We start from the raw sequence: 22,409 nt of genomic DNA, 5'->3' as shown, positions 1-22,409 counted from the left end.
GAATTTGGAAAGAGAAGTTTTAAGAATATAGCTCCAAGCCTCACAACCATACAGCAGGATGGGCCTGATACATGCTAGGTAAATATCGTGTGGCTTGTATAGAATGCAGTCTCGTATGCCCATAAGCATTTTCCCCACTCCACCTCATCCTGTAACCTGGCGGAAATATTTGAAACCACCTTACTACATAGGATAATAAATAAGTACTGTATTCTTTCAGTACTGGCGAACCTGAGAAAAGTGAATTAATTTACACATTAAAATTTAAGATGAAACAAAACTCGTCCGTTTAGTTTCTTGTGAACGTGTCTTCTAATTTTATTCTTACTGTACGAGTGTGGGTGTCCATGAAACATTTTGACAATGCACAATACCATCAGAATATGCTATGTATGGAATGTGTTCGGTATGTGTGTTTATCAACAAAGCACGAGTCGTGCAGGAGTATAATACACTGGGCATTACAGCGAGTGGTGCATCACTTCCATTCTAATGCCCACACATACGAAAAACACTTTAATATCTCCATTAGTACTTCTCTGATTTGCAAAATAAGCACATCACTGAATGTGTCGCTCGCTTCTTAATTGCCCTATTGGGTGAAATTAGTATAGTCCTATTTAGAAAAACAAAGTTGCTACTGTTTACTCGATAATTACATATGTGATTGAGAGGAATAGGACAGTATTTTGAGCCCCTTAATACAATTTAAGAATTTGAAAACAGAATGTCTAAATCTTTAATGGATCAGAAGATATTTGAGGTGGACAACTTATGTGAATCACCTTGTATATGCGTGTTCACATACATTTGAGATTAATGCATACATTTCAAATTTTGGGTTTATTGTCCATGATTTCTACTTTTATTATACTGTATATTAATCAAGGAAGTGTGATTGAAGGTAAAATTGGAAGCATCATTCAGTTTAATAGCGCATACCTTAAGTGCGGCCAGTATCCAATATTCGGGAGATAGTAGGTTCGAACCCCACTGTCAGCAGCCCTGAAAATGGTTTTCTGTGGTTTCCCATTTTCACACCAGGCGAATGCTGGGGCTGTACCTTAATTAAGGCCTCGGCCGCTTCCTTCCCACTCCTAGCCCTTTCCTGTCCCATCGTCGCCGTAAGACCTATCTGTGTTGGTGCGACGTAAAACAACTAGCAAAAAAAAAAATAAAAAAAATAGCGCATACATGTGCATATTTGCATATATTTGAGATCAGTGCATACATTTCAAATTTTGGATTTATTGTGCATGTTTTCTATTTTTATTATGCATATTTTAACACATATTTACAAGCTATCTTCAAGAAAATGTGCAATAATTAAATGTTAACTCTTTCGGCAATTAAATGGTTCAGAGGGAACTGGCACTTATAAAGATATAATTTGAAATCATACCAACTAGAATTAGTCAAGAAGCTGGAAGCATGTGGGTTACTTCTTGGTGATTCACTGGAAATGATGGAGACCGTGAAGTGTGAACTGGAAGGTATTCCAGATAACCTCAGACTTCACCTGCGAACAAAATATTGTGATGTCTTTAAGTGAAATCTGGGCTACATCATGGTAGCTATAAACAATTATTTGGCTGGTTCAGATAATGTGGATTTACCAGAATATTTAACACCTACTCTCGCTCTCAAATTCAAGTACTGTCCTGTCACATACATAGATAATAATTTCGTGTGGCTATTTATAGCCGGATGCAGCCCTTGTAAGGCAGACCCTCCGATGAGGGTGGGCGGCATCTGCCATGTGTAGGTAACTGCGTGTTATTGTGGTGGAGGATAGTGTTATGTGTGGTGTGTTAGTTGCAGGGATGTTCGGGACAGCTCAGATACCCAATCCCCGAGCCAAGGGAATAACCATTTAAGGTTAAAATCTCTGTCCCGGCTGGGAATCGAACCCGGGACCCTCTGGACCAAAGGCCAGCACGGTAACACATCTGTAGACGTAGAGATCATTCTCCACATTGAACCCGATTAACAAACAGCACGGATTTATTCCAGAAAACTTGGAGAAGACCATTGTAGTGTACCGCAAGGCAAATTATGGACAGAAAAAGTAGGATGTACAGTGTAAAATGAAAGAGGAATGTGTGTATTTAAGTGTGTTTCTTCATATTTATGTGTTTTTTTTTTTTAACACTGTTTTCTTACAACCTTATTGATTTATCATGCATATTAATTAACACACTGTGTCTCGTGTAGGAGATGTGTGCATATTGTTCTAACAGTGAACACTGACATATTGATACATCTCACAAACTATGGATGGATTGTTTCTACTAGTGGAGCAGCCGCAGCTGTAACTAGTGTGATTTTTGTTTTTCATTTAGCTGTTTATTCATGAGCATGATTTTATGTATCAGTGTGGGTGAATTGCTTGAGTCTAGTAAAGGAATATTACATTTGCATTACATACAATAATAGCATGAAAATAAGTGCATATTTCACCACTTTCTGCAGCATAGTTGCATGCTTATGTTGATGATTTATACAGCATATAAATCAGATGTCTATTAATGATGCACTAACAGATGGGTTTTAGTGAGGGTGAGAATGGGCTAGGATTGGGAAGGCAGCAGCCATTGCCTTAATTTAGGGTAGGTTTACACCAGCAAATTATTTGTGCAAGATATTGCAGCATATTGTTGCAAGGCACTTGCTGTTAGGATTACACTTCATGCAAGAAAACTAAGCAAGTTACTTGCACAAGTTTTTGCAATAATTTGCAGATACTGTTTACTTGTACTTGCAGATCATGTACTGCAACTTTCTTAATTTCTATGAATAAACAGCGAAAAAAGAGGAGTTAGGGACTGGATACTCAGAAGACCACAGTATGTAGCCTACATTAATCTGCTTCAAGAATTGAGAGTAGAGAATGCAGATAGCTTTCAAAATGTTTGCAGAATATCTGCAAATGATCTGGAGTGTTTGACATTAATTAGAACAAAGTGGAAATGTGCTACCTAACATAGTTTCCGCATGATTTTCTTCTAGAGATCAAACTTAAAATAAATGGACCTGGCCACTTCATACCCGTGGTAAACTACAAAGAGATACAAATATCTGTTCAGTAAAAACTCTGCTAGAGAATATTATTTACTTTATAATTCAACTATTTGAACTTTCTACATCTTGGCAACTTTACATTCAGTGCATATGGGCATATTGTATGTCATATGATATTACTACCCTCTGGCCTAAAATGTTCCAACGCCCGGTACCCAAAATTTTCTTTGTCGAAAAATGCAGCTTCTGCTTCGGTCAAACGGATTATGAGAAGTACCGTTGAAATGCCATTATGTTACGCAATAGTTTAAACATTACCATAGTTGGGGACTTGCCTTAACAAAACTCACCACATCTCTTAAATAAGACAGGCATAAAATTTCATAAAATCACAAACCCAAACCCAGTGCGCAGTACATTAACATCTCAACAAGCAGCTATGGTATTACATATTCTGTAATGGGAACAAAAAATACACAACCTCGCTCTCAGATGTGGAAAAAACAAAACAAAAACAAGAACAAATAGTCTTTCTTTGCTAAAGGAACGTGTTTTGTCGGAAATCATTGCTATGCTATTCTCTATGAATTTCATAGGAGATAAGTATGGCCACCAAGATTTGGCTGGCATCCCTGGGTAGCCATATTTTATTTTTACAAGTTTCCTCACTTCCTAGCAAAGCTATTTTTTCAGGTTGTGCCATTTTCTCGGTATTTCTTTCGGTGGCATGTTAAAGTCCCCCGCATTGGGTGTGTCAGTTCTATCTTTGAATTCACTGCTGTGAACATCCCAAATTTCTGGTAAGCTCCTCTATTTTATTTATTTTTTATTAATTCACCAGTGTCCTTCCTGGACCATTAAGTATATGTGCGATACTGGTGTGAATTTAATTACGTTTTTTAAATTAAATTTCAATATACATAGAAATAAATGTGTGAAATGTGATCACTTGCTTACAACTTGCACATTCCACTTGCAAAAAATATGATCTGATTCTGTCTGTACAAGTAATTTGCGGAAGCTTATGACATGTCTCTCACACTGCTATCCCAAGACAAGCATCTTGCCCAAGATATTGCAGACTGCTTAAGTTGGCTTGCTCCTTGCAAGTAAATTGCTACAGTAACGTGCTAGTATAAACCTAGCCTTAGAAACCACCCCCCGGCTGTGAGCTTGCATCCGGGAGATAGTAGGTTCGAATCCCACTATCGGCAGCCCTGAAAATGGTTTTCCGTGGTTTCCCATTTTCACACCAGGCAAATGCTGGGGCTGTACCTTAAGGCCACGGCCGCTTCCTTCCAACTCCTAGGCCTTTCCTATCCCATCGTCGCCATAAGACCTATCTGTGTCGACGTAAAGCCCCTAGCAAAAAAAAAAAAAAAAAAGAAACCACCCCAGCCATAACGCAAGCCATATAGCCAACTTGGCTTAAAATATTTCTATAAATTTCCCTTTACAGAGGAGAAATCTCCATCACACTCCTTTGTCTTCCACCATCCTTTTCTTCTAAATGATATCATAATCTGGTGCATTATTGTCATTTTAGTATTTTCTAAGTACTCTGGAGCTTCGATTATCCATTCCCAGAAGAGTTTTCCCAGATAATTCGTTTAAATTTCGTGGTCCCGCAAACATCCTAATTGAATCGTGTTTTAAAAAATCCTGAATTATCCGTTCCTCAAAGAAACGATTTTCTGCATCAACCATCCAGTAATTTTGGCCCTTTCAATACTAAATCCCCAATCAAGCATTTTTCAAGATGAGCAGAATTGAATGTGACAGCATCTGAGAACATTTTAGAATCGATGTTAGCACTCTGAACTCTTTTCTAGAGTACAATAACCTAACCTGTATTGGCAGCTTGTGTAGTGTGCTGTGACGTCGTCCAAGCTATGCCATGTTGTCAGTCAACTTTTGTAACATCTTCCAAGCGAGCTATGCCATGCTGCATGACTAACCTCTGAGACATCGTCCAAGCTGCTCCAAGTTTGTTCTTTTGCGAACCATGTAACGAACATTTCTCAGGTCAGTAATTGAGAAGAGTCTACCAGACATTGTATTATCTAAGAGATCCATTTTTCAACCTTTCATCCCTCATCCCCAATCAATATGAACTAGGACAAGTGAAGAAATCGGGGCAAAATGGGGGTGAGGCACTTCGTACCATCGCTTATAAACTTCGTCATAGTGTCCTCTTCTTGCATTATATGAGTATCTGTTATCATTTAGTAAACTTCTATTATATCATTAAAATATTATAATATAGTTTTCATGAATTAACACACACAAATATTTACCAATGAGTCTTTCTGAATTTTATACTGGTCAAACATTATCTTTCATAGCACTGTTCCATCTTTTTTGCACTAGATGATTGTTTCTGTAGTCAAGATCACTACCCAGTTGTTGACTTTATGGTATTCACAGTATTCTAGATAATTGTTTGTCTGTTAATTTGAAAATATCAAGCCTTCAGATACATCTTAAATCAGCTTCTTCAACAGTGCAGAGAATTCTTTAACAGCAACAAAAAGAAATCAGCTTGTTTCTGTTTAAAAATACACTTTTCAACCAACACATGGAATTATTTAACATCCGTTAGCTCCTTGCCTTCTACATTTCACTGTGATCAGAATTATGTGTACTACAAATTCTGTCCCAGAATGAAATATCACAGTACAGTATATACATGTCAGAGAGAAAAAAAAAAAAAAAGAGAGAGAGAGAAAAAAAAAGCAGCACATCCGTCATTAAGATTCTGTAGAACCAAGAAAAGAATCTTGCCACTGGTGAGGGTCATAATTTCTTAAAAGCATGCTTTCTTTTCAGATGATACAGGGAGAAGTCTTAGAACGGAGCAAGAGCGTCATCAATTTTGTTTGTTATCGGAGAATATAGTTCTAGTGTGTATATTTTCAGGTCAGAAGAAATTTTGTATGTTATAAACTAGTCAACCATATCAGCTTTTTTTGGATGAGGCATTTGATGAGAGGTTAGTTTGAACATTGTGATAAGGAGCATTATCAATCACTAATACTGATTCAGTGGGAAGGTTGGGTATTAATTTAGTTTTTAGCCACTTGTGGTAATTCTTGAAGTTAATATCGCCATGGTAATCTCCAGATCCCATGCCCAACTTAAATATCAGAAGAGTGTTACAGACAAAACTCTCCTCTCCACCTGCACAGTGATAACTCGCTGGCCCTCAGAAACTAGAGCTAGAGGACCTGTGTTCTTCAGCACATCCCTTAGTGTGCGATGGATGAACATGTCATATCCATATAGATGATGAGCCACACTTCGTTTTGTATAGCCTAATGCTAAGGATCATAAGTACTTGGCAAAATCGTCCGAGAGTGTAAGTTCTCTTTCGTAGTCTTCTTTTATTGGGAGTACTAAATGACTTCTGTCTGTCCTTTAAAACTCTCTGAATGCTGCTCATTGAAGTATCTGTGGTTTAGGGCATGTGCTGTTGAATTTAATATGCATGTTCGTCATTGATTTTTTAAATTTTAAATGTTGTACACATTACATAGCCTACTATTTCTCTACTTATGCTATGAAGAACTTTCCACTCACCCAGATTACTAATACGACTGTTAAACTCAACTTCGATTACTACTAAACATTCTGCACATGGTTGTCACACTGAAGGTCAATCCTCTTTTCCCCCGTCCCCTTTTTCAACCTATCCATTGTGGGCTTGAGTTACTGCACATCTTGTTTGGTTCTTGGTACATCTTCTGACCAGTACTTCGAAAGCTAACTGTAAGAAGCTGCATTGTAATGATATGTTTAAGACATTATTATTATCATCTATATATATAAGCAAGTTGATCTGGAGCGATGTATATATAAATATATAAAAATGAAAATGGATGTGAATTAATGAGGTACTTCCTGAAATCTCAGAAATTTGAAAGTTGGTACCAAAGAAGCTGATGACCCCAGGATCCCTAGAAAAATAGAATATTCTCAAAATTCCCTGAAGGGGCACCCTGGGGGGGGGGGGGGCTTCAAATTTGGGACTTAGCATAAGAACACAGTCGTATAATTTATCCAATGTGACAACCTATAGGTTTTGTGGGCTTAAAAAATTTTCAGGAATTTCCTAATTTTTATCTCCCATCCCCCCAAATCAAGATAGTGGCATAATCTGCCAGACAAGGTAGAAAATTGAAATTTGGCGAATTTATAGCTTTTAGCCTCTAACCAACGGAAAAATTTGGAGTGCTCTAAAACTGTGGTCCTATGACTTTTTCTCGTATCTCTCTCCGTTATATGTTAGATTTAGCTGTATTTCTGAATTGTTCGTAAATTTGGTGATTTTTACACGTATATTTCATTGTTTAACACACTTACGGGAAAGACTAGCTGATGTACCCATGCTTCGCAGCGGGATTCTCAGAAAGACTGTCTTTGTGGTTTTCCTAACTGAAATCAACTTAGACCATTACAAAAACATCATTAGGAATGTCCGGATTTAATGCAATGTTATCATATAAAATACTCGCTCAAAAGAAAAACCGCGTATTTTCTCACTTTTAACGAACAGTACTACGGTGCCGATCCAACAGTCCAAAGTTCCAATGCTGGAATGACCAGGCTGCAGGCAGCCGCGAACACTCTTCTGCCATTGTTCCGTTAAATATGCACACTGCTCATTCCAATCAGTGCTTCAGGGTAGGGATTGAATAGCTCGAATGCTATGATGAACCAGTTTGTTACGTACCAGTAGTATCAGAAAATTTATGAACCAGAGGAATGGCATGCTTAAGAAGAAAGTCATCCAACTCCCCAACTACCTCCCGCCAATATTCAGGCAGGCTGTTATCCTCGGTACGATCGGGCGAGTTGGCCGTGCGGTTAGGGGCGCACACCTGGGAGTTTGCATCCGGGAAGTAGTGGGTTCGAAAACCACTGTCGACAGCTCTGAAGATGGTTTTCCGTGGTCTCCCATTTTCACACCATGCAAATTCTGGGGCTGTACCGTAATTAACGTCAGGGCCACTTCCTTTTCACTTCTAGCCCTTTCCTATCCCATCGTCGCCACAATACCTATCTGTGTCGGTGTGACGTAAAGCAAATTTTTAAAAAATACCCAGTATACAGCAGCAATCCCTTCTATCGGACATAACTGGCAACAGAAGACACAACAAACAATGGTCAATGTAATGTTATTGTTCAATGTTATGAGCTTCCTGTATTGTAGGCCTTCACATTTAGTTTTCTTTCGACTCTGTGATATTAGGGCGTCTTACGAAATTATTTATAGCATACACTGTAGTTCCTTATTCCCCGACTTTAAACAACGATTTTCATTAAATTCTGTTTACCCACTTTCTTGTGACTTGGCGCTGATATGGACTTAGCAACAAAAATCCAAATTCATGAATATCTCTGTTGTCATAGCCGGTACGGTAAAAATGTATAAGAATATATGATCGGAAATGTAATACTATATAACTTAAGTAATGTAGTATTTGTCGATAGGACCACTAATAAAATAAATATTTGAGAATTAAATTTAGGCCTTCCCCTAAACTACCATTCCACTCAGCGTGAATAAAATTATGTATGACCTAGATTGTAGCGATGTATTTCCCGACATTGCATACCGATTTTCGTTATGATGGGATCAGTAATAACACAAAAATTTCAGAATTTAAGTTTAAGCCTTCCTCTAAACTACCATTTCTTTCAGCGTGAATAAGATTATTTATAGCATTGATTGTAGCGACCTATTTCCCGACTTTGCATACCGATTTTCATTATGATAGGACCACTAATAACATAAATTTCTGAGAATTAAATTTTAGGCCTTCCCCTAAACTACCATTTCTCTCAGTGTGAATAAGATTATTTATGGCCTATATTGTAGCGACTTATTCCCGGACTCTACAAACCAATTTTCATTAAATTCTCTTCAGCCGTGTTCTCGTGATGCGTGTACATACATACATACATACATACATACATACATACATACAGACAGACAGACAGAAATTATGGAAAATTAAAAAGTACATTTCCTTGCTATTATGGACATGCCTGATACAGAAATACCATCCTTCTTAAATTCTGAGCAATGTACAGACAAAACTCTTATATATAGGGTCATCAAGTTAGGTGCACACATTGGCATGATCAAGGGCCATATGTGAACCAAATTTCATGATTCTAGATTATACATAAGTATGAAAAAAATAATGTAAAGCATTAAAAAAGTACCCAAATTTCACCCTATTAAAATTTTCAAACTCAACTTACCCACTAAATATAGGAGATAACGAGGAAATGGTTTGGAAACAAACATGTAGAACGATAAAAAGGCGTCTGATGGCACAAACCATTTGTTAATATCATGTGCCGTTTAGGAGCTGTGAATTTCGAAGTGGAGGTCTGCACTTTTAAACATGCTCATGTTTATCCATCATCTACATATAAAAGCAAGTCGGTCTGGAGCGATGTATATAATTATAATATATAAAAATGAAAATAGACGTGAATCAGTGAGGCACTTTCTGAAATCTCAGAAATTTGTAACTTGGTACTGGAGAAATTGATAACCCCAGGGCCCGTAGAAAAATCGAATATTCTCAAAATGAAGGGGCACGCTGGGGGGGCTTCAAATTTTGGGCTCTGCATAAGAACGCAGTCATAAAATTTATCCAAAGCGGCAACCTATAGGTTTCGTGGGCATAAAAAAATGTTCAGGAATTTCCTAATCTTTATCACCCCCCCCCCCAAATCAAGATGGCGGCACAATCTGCCAGATGAGGTAGAAAATTGAAATTTGGCAAAATTAGTGCTTTTAGCCTCTAACCGACGGAAAAATTCCAAGGTGTTCAAATTTTTCACTTTTTACCCCCTAAAGATGTCAAATATGAAGGCAATTTTTATGATTGTACAGACATTCCTTTTGAGGTATTTGTTGGCTAAACGTTAAGTCATATCACAAAACGGATGGCACAGTCTTGGTTCAATTTGGAGTGATCTACAACTTTGGTCTTATGCCTTTTTGACATATCTCTCTCCCTTATATGTTAAATTTGACTCTCTTTCAGGATTGTACCTAAATTTTTCATCTTGTACACATATAATTGATGGTTTGGATCACTTATAGGAAGGACAGGATCATCAAATTCTACACTAATATTGGCCCACCCAATAGCCATATGTGTGCCAAATTGTATGTTTTAAGCTGTGACACAAGTATCTGTAAGTAATTCAATATGTGAGAAACTTACACCAATTTCACCTTATTAAAACTTTCTAAAACCATCCTAACTTTGAATAGATGAGATGCTTGAACATATCATAGGACCAGCCATTTAGATCACTAAATGTGGCCAGTGGCGTCTTATCGTACAATCAGTTTTCCGATATGGTGTACCGTTTAGCAGCAGTTATTCTGTAAATGAAGGTAAACATTCATATACTTCCATATGACGATCTATATTTATTCATTGAAGTCGATTTGTAGCGATCTAGAAAGGGTGTGTCTGCCGTTGTTATTAAATACTTTGCAAATCGATAGTGACTGTCAGAAGGCGGACATCTGCTATTGTAATCAGTCCTCCCGACATCAACTTTGACTGGCAGTTAGAATGGGGTCATCCTCCAACTGTGCACCACTGTAACGAATAATTCCCTTCTCAATTCGACTAGCAGAAGGCAAGGGAACGTGCAATTTTTTTCAAAACTCTTTTACCAGATTCTGTTTGTCAAGGGTGCCTCCCATTATAAACAAATTTACCCATCTAAAAATGTGATTGACGTTAGGCATAGTGGCCTGGTTTTATAATGGAAACTCACCAACTCGGTTTGACTGGCGGTAAGCTGACTGGCATTAGAAAATGCGTCTGCCATTATATTGATGATAACACAACTCAATTTTGACTGGCAGTAGGGAAGGTCCTTGCAAATATAATAGAAGTTCCTCAACTGTAATCTATCTGAAAGAAGGAAATGGGGCCTGCCATTGTAATGAAACCTCCCCAAATTGATTGTGGCCGCGCGCTAGGCAATGGGGCTTGCCGTTAAATGAAAATTGCCAACTTCTTTGTGAATTGCAGCAGACAAGTGGACCTGCCGTTATCATCGCAACTCCGCAAGTCGCACTTTACATTGGAAACAACGTCTTTGGACTTCACAATGCTGTTTCTCGGATAATGCCAAGAGATATGAAATTTAAAAAATCTTATTCACTTTATGTACTGTAATTTACTGTGATATCCATATACAGTGTAGAGTACCATAGCGAAGCATGGGTACATTTGCTAGTTACATACAGGGTGACCGACGGGAATCTGACGTTTTTGGCATGGCTATTACTCTCTCGGTAGGAGGAGTGGGGAGCGGAATTGTCAAGGAGGACACTCGCAGTGCGTTGCCGTTTCAGTAGCTATGGAGCAGTGGCCGGTTGAACATCGTATGTTTGCGTACGATGCATTTGTGCAGAATGGTGTCACCGCGGCTCTCACATGCTCAATGTTTTCTGGTGTTCTTGCTGTCTTAGTCGGACCTGGTGGCGTCTTTTTAACAATAGATCCTGTTGTCCGTACATTATTAATCCAACTGAGAATCGTGTTGTGGCTGGGAACGGCACCACGACGCCCACAGTTGAAACGCACACGAAAAAGTCGCTGCACTGTTATAACAGACCCGCCATTCTGCAAACATACGATGTTCAACCAACCACTGCTCCATAGCTACTGAAACGGCAACGCATGGCAAGTGTCCTGCTTGACAATTCCGCTCCCCACTCTTCCTACCGAGAGAGTACTAGCCATGCCAAAAACATCAGATTCCCGTCGGTCACCCTGTATAATTCACAGTTTTACAATTGGATTTATGAGCTTCGGTACAATGTACATGGAGGTACTATTTAGTACATATGCACATATGCTTCATACATACCGGTATATACTTACATTGTTGACAAGTAAATTTGACAGATATGTATAGGATATTTACTATACATAAATAATCAAAATCATTAGGGGGCGATTTTCATTGATCCTCTGTATATGGTCGATGGTTCATGCCAATAAACTTCTTTACTATATGGCAAGTGGCCATGATTCAATACGCCTGTGTAGTGTCTTCGGTATAATACCATTACATCCAATCACTACTGGAATGACAATGACATTGTTGAGTTTCCACATGGTTTTTATTTCTGTGGCCAGATCTGCGTACTTGGAAATCTTCTCTGTATGTGTTGATTGGAGGTTATGGCGATTAGGGCAGGCTATGTCAATTATGAAGCAGAATTCTTGTTTTTATCTACAAAAGTTATATCTGGTCTGTTGCAGTAATTGTTTTGTCAGTGATGATACTTCTGTCCCCATAAAGTTCGTAATTTTCACTTTCCAAGACTGATTGGGGTTTGTACTGACAATATGCTGTAGTACAGTGGATTAGGCTGTTTTGTTGGACTAATTTCTGGTGAATGATTTTTGCAATTTGGTCACGTCTGTACTTGTAGTCGGTATTTGCCATTAATCGACAACCTGAGGTTATGTGCTGGATGGTTTCTGGAGATGTATTACATCATCGACACTGATCTGAATAGACAGATGGATCATGCAGTATATCTTTCTGTAGTTATTTTTGATAGTGAATCCATAGGTTGTTGAACTCAGTAAGTCTGAAAGTGGGTTCAGATTAGGACAAAACCGTAGTGGACCGAGGGAGAATCCCCCTTGGAAAATTCCTCTTTTAATTGGTATGAGGTCAGTTATCACACATTCTTCATCATGGTGGAGGTGAATACTAGTTTTCCAAGTCTCCATGGTAGTTGCTAGGAATGTCACTAATGTAGGATCAACTTTATATACTTTAAGGACCTCAGTGAGCCAGGAATGCAGCACTGAGTCAAATGCCTTTATGTAATGTATGAAACAAGTGTGCAAATTTCGGTTGTTATGGTATGCTTGTTCCATAATTATACTTTGTACTAGCAATTATTGTTTACAGAATTTTGTGAACCGTTTGCAGCCCTTTTGTTCCTCAGCAATGCTTCTGGATTCTATTTCCTACAAGTTATGTTACAATTTTGTATAGAGTTGGGAGGCATGTGATTGGCCGGTAGTTATTTTTAGTTTTTAGGTACATGATTCCTGTAGTGAGAAAGTGTCGAGGGCATCTGCTTTTCTGATGAAAATTTGTATGTGGTAGGTGAGTAATCTGTGTACATGGGTGAATTTCTTATAGTAGTAATTGTGTGTACTGTCTATTCCTGGGGCCTTCCAGTTGTGTAAATGGTTAATCGTTGTTACAACTTCCTCTAATGTGAAATCTGCTTGGGTCATGCTTTCAGTATTCTCAGATTATTTCTTTATAGTTTTAAACCAATTTGCCTCTGCATTATACATTATGTTCTATGGGTATATCTCATATAGTTGACCTCATATAGTTGACCAATAGTCTCTTCTGCTTTTCGCAGTTGGTATCCCATTGCTATTCTGCATGTTAGGTGTCTCAGGTGTCCTAAGTTTGTTGTAAAATAGTTTCTCATTCCCATTAAAAAGAGTTTTATGTCTTTCTTTCTGTTGGCGTAGTGTAGTGCTTGAGACGTTTAGCAAGTGCAATTAGGTTTTGCTCCATTGTGTCTAGATGTTCGGTACCGAGTTCGATAGCTGCAGTCACTTAAGTGTGACCAGTATCCAGTATTCGGGAGATAGTGGGTTCGAACCCCACAGTCGGCAGCCCTGAAGATGGTTTTCCGTGGTTTCCCATTTTCACACTAGGCAAATGGGGCTGTACCTTAATTAAGGTCACAGCCGCTTCCTTCCCAGTCCTAGCCCTTTCCTGTCTCATCGTCGCCGTAAGACCTATCTGTGTCGGTGCGACGTAAAGCCAATAGCAAACAAAACAAAAGATTGGTAATGAGAGAGTTTTCTGCATCTTTAGTAGAGTGATTTTGGGTATTCCTCAATATTTTCATTTTGCTGTTGCAAAGCTGAGGTCTTCGATGATCATTGAAGTATTGAGTAAATTGGTTGATTGATCTGTCTTAGGTCTTCCATTCGTGATTTGAGTTGGCACTACCATGGTGGTTCTCTAGGTATTCGGTTCATTGATCTATTTGCATATCTTACTTTTCCCCCATTTGCCCTGATTGCTGCCACTGCAACACAGTAGGCTGCAGTATGTACCTGGAGGAATGTATGGTGTGTTTGTAAATATGTTGGTAGAATGTTTGTATTCAACTTTTCAGTTATTTGTGTGAATTTTTTGGTTCCAGCTTGGTAACTCTATAGTAAGCCCTCATTATAAATTCATTGACAGAATTGTCCCAATTCATTCGAGTACGGACTTTTCCCACTTTGGTGGTTGCATCTTCTGCAAAAGCACCTTCAGTGGTTGTTATGAGGTGTTACACAACATTGTGTTCCTTGGCTTTGGCGACTGTAGTTCCAATATAGTTGGTCCGTTATTGGGCATTATAAATTTTCTACCTAACTCATTCCTGATTGTCAGCGTTTTGCCCCAGTGTGCTAAGTTGGGCTCATCACTTAGTAAATAGCATACCTACCAAGATGCATGGCTAGTGCATACCATGGAGGCTACTGCGCAGGCTACTTGGAGCCACCGGCAGTGCCAATGCACTATGAGAGACTGTCTCATTTTCAAAAATTGATGCCTGCCTGGCAATCGGATGATAAAGATGTTGATTCCCATAAGGAACCTGAAATATTTATTCCAAATGAGCAACTTTATAATACTAATATAATTGGCCCGTTATTGGACATTATAAATTGTTCAGCTAACTCCTTCCTGGTTGCCAGCGTTTCGCCCCAGTGTGCTGTAGTTCCTTCGGGATTCCACCCGGTAGGAAGCACTCTGCTCACCATCCTACCACCACTGGCTTGCATGCTGTCACTCCTAGCAGTGGTTCCAAGAGTGCTCTGGCGATCCCCAGCCAGTGGCTGTTTTCCAAGGTTATCTTACTTTATCACAATCTCCATAAAACAGGGTCATGTTTTATACCTACCACGAGGTTTGAATGCAATATAGATCATGTGTCCTATGCAATACAATGCAAAGAGTGCTGTTGTCATTTTTTTTAAATGGCTCTCTTAGTTACGTCAAATGTAGTAAACAAACAATGCATACCCTCTGATTAGGCAACATCATGGAGAGAGTGTAGAGTTCCAGTCTTCTTTGTGATTTCTATGAGAGTGATGGCAAATTGAAACAAGATGTTGGACACTAAGGGCAAGATTGAAACAAATAAATCAAGTACCCCTCTGTAGACAGTTATAGTCAAAACAAGATGGTTCCCACTTAAGGCATAAAATTTATTACAAACTAGCTGATGTACCCGTGCTTTGCTACAGAATTCTTCATTGTATACAGAATTCTAAGTTAGGTAGTGTACACGTGAGCAAGATTGTATTAAATTGCATAGCTCTTAATGTTACCCTAGAAGTCACCAAACGTCTTTTCTCATATTCATTACTGGGTTAGAGAAAGTTCATTGTAATGGTAGGCCCGCTTGCCTACCATCACATTACAAGTTGTCCATTTCATGACCGTATCGATGTTTAATCAAGAAGTAAGTATAAATAACCACCTAATCGATACTTTATTAATGCTTCTAGTAACTTAGTTCCGCTAGAATGGGATTCTGTACAAAAATACGGCAGAGATAAAGTTGAAATTCTAATAAACAAGAAACGTACAACTTTGAATAAGAAGTTAGAAAACCTAAAAAACAATCCCCCAACAAATCTAAATAAGCATCAACCTAAATCTTCTTTTAATTGTGGAGAATTCCCACCCCCCGTCATGAACTTGTCGAACACGACGTTTACAGAACAAGAATTACAATTATTAAGCAAAGGGCCTAATCACAATTGGCATAGTTTCAATAACAGACAAGTATTAATACAAACTTTAGCAGAAACAGAGACAGCCATACAAACCCTTCCAGTTGACATTCAGAATGACGTACGGTACGAAGCAAAGAAAAAAATTCCCTCCATAATTAGAGGGTTACTAACCAATTCCACAAACACTAAAATCGAGAAGGATCTTCAGCGTAAAATTAGACAAAGTGATGTAGTGATAACGAAAGCTGATAAAGGTGGAACAGTAGTAATATTAAATGAAACCGAATACATCAATAAAACAGAAACTTTTTTCACTAACAACAAATTTAAGGTAATTGAGAAAGACCCCACCCTAAAAATTCAAAAGAATTTGAAAGGGATACTGAAGCAAAGCTCCTTCCTTTTTAACGACCAAGATATTCAAAAACTCATTAATATGAATCCAGGACTTCCTAAAGCAAGAGCTATGCCTAAATTACATAAAAAGGATGCACCTATGAGACCTATAATTAATTTTCGGAGAAGCCCCACATACAAAATATCCCAATTTATTCATAGGTTCTTAACTCATAACTACGTATTTTATACCAAATCTTCGATAAAAAACTCTAAGAGTTCTGCATTGCTATTAAAGATTTCAAGTTAACTTCATCTCATGTAACAAGTTCCTTCGACATCAAGGACATGTACACGAACATTCCTATTAAGAACACCATTGAGATTATAAAGACGAATTTATTATTTCACAAACGTATCAGTATACCTGAAATAGAAAACTTCATTACTATCTTGGAATTCGTTTTGAACCACAATTTCTTTTAATAATAAAATATATCAGCAAGATGGACTTCCAATGGGAGCGCCGGCTTCTGGAATTTTAGCTAACATTTACCTCGACTTTTTGGAACACACTCAGATAGTAGGTCACATTAAAGGACTCGATCTCTGGCTTCGATATGTTGATGATACCTATGCCATAATTAACAAGGAAATAAATGATAGTCACAGTATCCTTAATACTTTGAATAATTTAGACCCAAACATAAAATTTACAGCTGAAGAAGAAGAGAAAGGCATACTCAATTTTCTGGATATCCAAACAATTCGTAAAGACAACCATTTCCAATTTAAAATATACAGGAAACCCACTTTTACCCCGACTACAATCAAAAGTGATTCTTTACATCCCATCTCGCAAAAGAAATCAGCTTATTATAGTTTCGTCAACAGAGCCTTTGAAATTCCGCTGACAGAAACAGACAGAAAAAAGGAACTTTCTTTCATTCGTCAACAGGCTCTACATAATGGTTTCAGTTTGAAATTCATCAATAAAATCATCACTAAATGCAAACACCAACAACAAATTAAACTTAAACAGCATTCAGAAAAAGAAAAAGGATATGTAAAATTCACCTTTAATAACCCGAAGATTTACGAAATCACCAACTTATTCAAGAAACACAATACCAAGATAGCCTTCTCTACAAACAACAACACGAAACATAGGTTCTTTAGTCATAATAAAGCTAATAAACTTAAAGATGACGAATTCCAGGAATCGGGTATTTATAAGCTGACTTGTGCTCAATGTAAAAAAACTTACGTGGGACAATCTGGAAGGAACTTCTCAATTAGATATCAAGAACACGTCAATGCTGAAAGATACAATAGATTCTCTGCCATGGGATCCCATATGAAAGAGTCCAACCACAAATTCACCAATATAAAACAGGACCTTCAAATTATCTGTATGATTAATAAAGGTAATCTTATGAACAACCTGGAAAACATCCACATCGTTCTTGATAAATTGGAAAACGGTGAAGAGAATCTCAACGAAAACAACGAGCATAAAAACATCTTATATGAGAATATTAGCAAATACTTAGAATGGGTAGACATGAAACAGACTAGACGAACAAGAGATATAATCAAACACGACATCGCAGAAGCACAGCCCAATCTCCCTCCTCCCTCACATGTTATTTTAGATGACGATGAAACTCTACTTCCCTTCTCTCCAGAGCTTTCCATGAACTGTCAAACTGTATCACATCGTTACTTCACCAGGTCGCGCTCAAAGACAGACCCTCTAGACAGCGCAGAATAAACATCTTTTCCAAACAAGAACGAAAGGCAAGATGACCTATTCTGACGACCTCCATTTTTATCAAAGGATTCTCCAAAGAACTTTTATTTGTGCTTATTGTCAATGTTTTTCTTTTCAGTTCTTTATTTATACAGCTGAAGAGGACCACTAAGTGGTCGAAACATGTCCTGTAAGTTTTAATTTTATTCAATTTTGCCTGAGGCATTAATAAAGTATCGATTAGGTGGTTATTTATACTTACTTCTTGCCTACCATCAGTCACAATCAGGTAGGGGACTTTTCATTATAATGACAAGACACTTTCCACCTGGCCTTTTATATCCTCAGAAAGACTGTCTTAGTGGATTTCCCAACTGAAATGAACATAGGTCATTACAATGACGTCAGTAGGAATGACTCAGTTTCATATGAGATACTTGATCAAATGAAAAACCACACGTTCTCACTTTTAAATACTACACTATGAGTACTACCGCTGCCGATCTAACAGTCCATAGTTCCAGAGCAGGAATGACCAAGCCGCAGACAGCCATGATCCGTGAACACACTCCGTTTTTTTTTGGTGGGGGGATCGAATAGTCAAGAGTCCCAGGACAAAACTATGCCCTTTTATCTGATCTGTTTCCTAGGAGTACCCGATGAGTCGGAAAATCTCAATTCACTACACTGGCGGTGGGAAAATCTGACCCGGAGGCAAATTTTTCCTCCAAGCCAGAGGAGAAACCCTGTCTTCACTGCTAATTTGGAATAAAATGAATGTAGAATTTAATAAAAGTGAAGCGGAAGAAGCTTGTTTTAAGAAACGGCTCCTTTCAGGGTTGAAATTTTGAGTTATTTAGCAAATTGTGGTGCTATAATTTGGAATAGGCCTAAATTGTAATTCTAGACCTGGTCATACTACTACTAAGTGAGTCTCTGCCTAAGTGTCTAGGATTGAGATGGCGTTGGTGTGCACACTGCTCATTCAAAACGGCGCATCAGAGTAGGGATCGAATAGCTGGAATACTATGATGAACCAGTGTGTTATGTACCAGTAGTATCAGAAAATGTATCAATCAGAGGAATGGCATGCTAAAGAAGAAAGTTTTCTAACTCCCCAGCTATTTCCCTCCAATATTCAGGCAGGCTGTTATACTTGGTACGCAGCAGTAATCCCATCGATCGGAGGTGAGTGGCAGCATAAGAGACAAAGAACATCACAACAAACAATGGTCAACAATGTTATTGTTGATCAGTGTTATGCGCTTTCGATATAGTAGGCCTTCACATTTAGTTTCCTTCCGACTCTGAAATACTACTTTTATCATAGTCGGTATGCTAAAACTGAATAAAACATAAATGATCGGAAATTGTATTCTCTAACTTTTGTTATGTAGTACTTTTCTTCGATAGGACCAATTGATAGGTATTTAAAAATTAAATTTTAGGTGCCTTCCCTAAACTACCATTTCATCCAGGGTGAATAAAATTGTTTATAGCTTAAACTGTAGTTTCTTATTCCCCAACTATATATACCGATTTTCATTAAATTCTGTTAACCCATTTTCTCGTGGCCCGGTGTTGATATGGACTTAGCAACATAAATACAAATGCATGAATATCTGTGTTGTCATAGCCGGTACGGTAAAAATGTATGACATAAATGATTTGAAATTTAATTCTATACAACTTTAGTTATGTAGTATTTATCGATAGGACCACTAATAATATAAATATTTAAGAATTAAATTTTAGGCCTTCCCCTAAACTACCATTTCACTCAATGTGAATAAAATTATTTGTGGCCCAGATTGTAGTGGCTAATCCTCCGACTTAACATACCAAGTTTTATAAAATTATCTTCAGCCGCTTTCTCGTGATGTGTGTACATAGGCAGGCAGGCAGGCAGGCAGAAAGTACGGAAAAGTAAAAAGTACATTTCCTTGTTACTGTGGACATGACCAATGTAGAAATACCATTCTTTTCAAATTCTGAGCAATGTACAGACAAAACTCTTTATTTTATATATATAGATGTGATCCTGAAATCGATAAAAAAAAAGTCATAGATTCACCAGACAACACTAACAAATAATTATCATACAAAACAATGTCACAATTACTTCCCTGAATTCACAAATGAAGCATAATTCTTCCAAACAGATTATGTTTTGCGCACCAAATCTACGCATTATTATACATACATACTTTATCATTATAGACTGTTATGCGTTTCATCGTTCAGTCTGCAAGCCTCGATTTGCAACTAGTGTTGTGGCCTCATTTAGTTCTATGCCTCTTATCTTTAAATCGTCAGAAACCGAGTCTAATCATCGTCTTCTTGGTCTACCTCTACTTCTCTTACCCTCCATAACAGAGTCCATTATTCTCCTAGGTAACCTATCCTCCTCCATTCGCCTCACATGACCCATCACCGAAGCTGGTTTATGCATATAGCTTCATCCATCGAGTTCATTCCTAAATTAGCTTTTATCTCCTCATTCCGAGTTCCCTCCTGCCATTGTTCCCACCTGTTTATACCAGCAATCATTCTTGCTACTTTCATGTCTGTTCCTTCTAACTGATGAATAAGATATCCTGAGTCCACCCAGCTTTCGCTCCCGTAAAGCAAAGTTGGTCTGAAAACAGACCGATGTAAAGATAGTTTCGTCTGGGAGTTGACTTTCCTTCTTACAGAATACTGTTGATCACAACTGCCAGCTCACTGCATTAGCTTTACGACACCTTGATTCAATCTCACTTACTATATTACCATCCTGTGAGAACACACAACCTAAATACTTGAAATTATTGACCTGTTCTAACTTTGTATCACCAATCTGGCATTCAATTCTGTTGAATTTCTTACCTACTGACATCAATTTAGTCTTCGAGAGGCTAATTTTCATACCATACTCATTACACCTATTTTCAAGTTCCAAGATATTAGACTGCATGCTTTCAGCACAATCTGCCATTAAGACTAAGTCGTCAGCATAGGCCAAACTGCTTACTACATTTCCACCTAATTGAATCCATCCCTGCCATTTTATACCTTTCAGCAGATGATCCATGTAAACTACAAACAGCAAAGGTGAAAGATTACAGCCTTGTCTAACCCCTGTAAGCACCCTGAACCAAGAACTCATTCTACCATCAATTCTTACTGAAGCCCAATTGTCAACATAAATGCCTTTGATTGATTTTAATAATCTACCTTTAATTCCATAGTCCCCCAATATAGCGAACATCTTTTCCCATGGTACCCTGTCATATGCTTTCTCTAGATCTACAAAACATAAACACAACTGCCTATTCCTCTCGTAGCATTTATCAATTACCTGGCGCATACTGAAAATCTAATCCTGACAGCCTCTCTGTGGTCTGAAACCACACTGGTTTTCATCCAACTTCCTCTCAACGACTGATTGCACTCTACCTTCCACGTTGCCAGTGAATACTTCACCTGGTATACTAATCAATGAGATACCTCGATAGTTGTTGCAATCCTTCCTGTTCCCTTGCTTTTAGATAGGTACAATTACTGCTTTTGTCCAATCTGAAGGTCCCAGGTGGGTCGGAGATTTTAAACGTCATTGGTTAATTCCAATGGTTCGGGTACTGGATGTGTGTACCACCTTCAGCATTAGAATTCATCATAGATAGGCCCCATCCTTACAGACTTGCAGGTCAATTATAAGGCTTATGGACTCTAAAGACCACACGCCATTATTAGGTACCTTAGCAACACTCCATGCTAATCTTACTACTCTTATGAAGCCATTTCATCCCTGCCTTCCCACTATACTTCACCATTTCACGTCTAATTTCATCTGTTCCTGCTGCTTTATGACAATGGAGTTTATTTACCATCCTTTCCACTTCCTCAAGCGTAATTTCACCAGCATCATTTCCCTCCTCCCCATGAGCTTGGCTGTTCGCAACACCACCAGGACGATTTCCTTTTACATTCAGAAGATGTTCAAAATATTCCCTCCACCTCTCCAGTGATTCCCTGGGATCTATTATGAGTTCATCTGAATCACTCAAAACACTGTTCATTTCCTTTTTCCCTCCCTTCCTAAGATTCGTTATTACAGGTTATTACCAAAATCTTCTCACGACTTCCTTTTGGAGTCAACAACTATTTGTTTCGCTCTGTTTCTTTCATCTACGTACAAATCCCTGTCTGCCTCGGCCCTTGGTGGGAAGCATTTCTGATAAGCCTTCCTTTTACATTTACAAGCTGCTCTCACTTCATCATTCCACCAAGATGTTCGCCTTTTCCCATCTTTACAAACAGTTGTTCCTAGACATTCCCTTGCTGTTTCTACTACAGCATCCCTGTATGCCACCCATTTTATTTCTATATCCTGAATCTGCTTACTGTCTACTGTTCAAAATTTCTCACTAATCATATCTATGTACTTCTAATTTCCTCGTCCTGGAGATTTT

General features: G+C 38.2%; 1 protein-coding gene across 10 annotated transcripts in view; it reads left to right on the top strand.

The window, feature by feature from the left end:
• ClC-c (chloride channel protein 3) overlaps positions 1-22,409 on the top strand; it is a 376,006-nt gene that overhangs the window by 301,207 nt on the left and 52,390 nt on the right. The window lies entirely within an intron of this gene.

The sequence above is a fragment of the Anabrus simplex genome, chromosome 5 (genome assembly GCF_040414725.1).
Source record: "Anabrus simplex isolate iqAnaSimp1 chromosome 5, ASM4041472v1, whole genome shotgun sequence".
Taxonomy (NCBI): Eukaryota; Metazoa; Arthropoda; class Insecta; order Orthoptera; family Tettigoniidae; genus Anabrus; species Anabrus simplex.
Note: the sequence above shows the minus strand (reverse complement) of the source record. Positions and strands in the feature narration are given on the sequence as shown.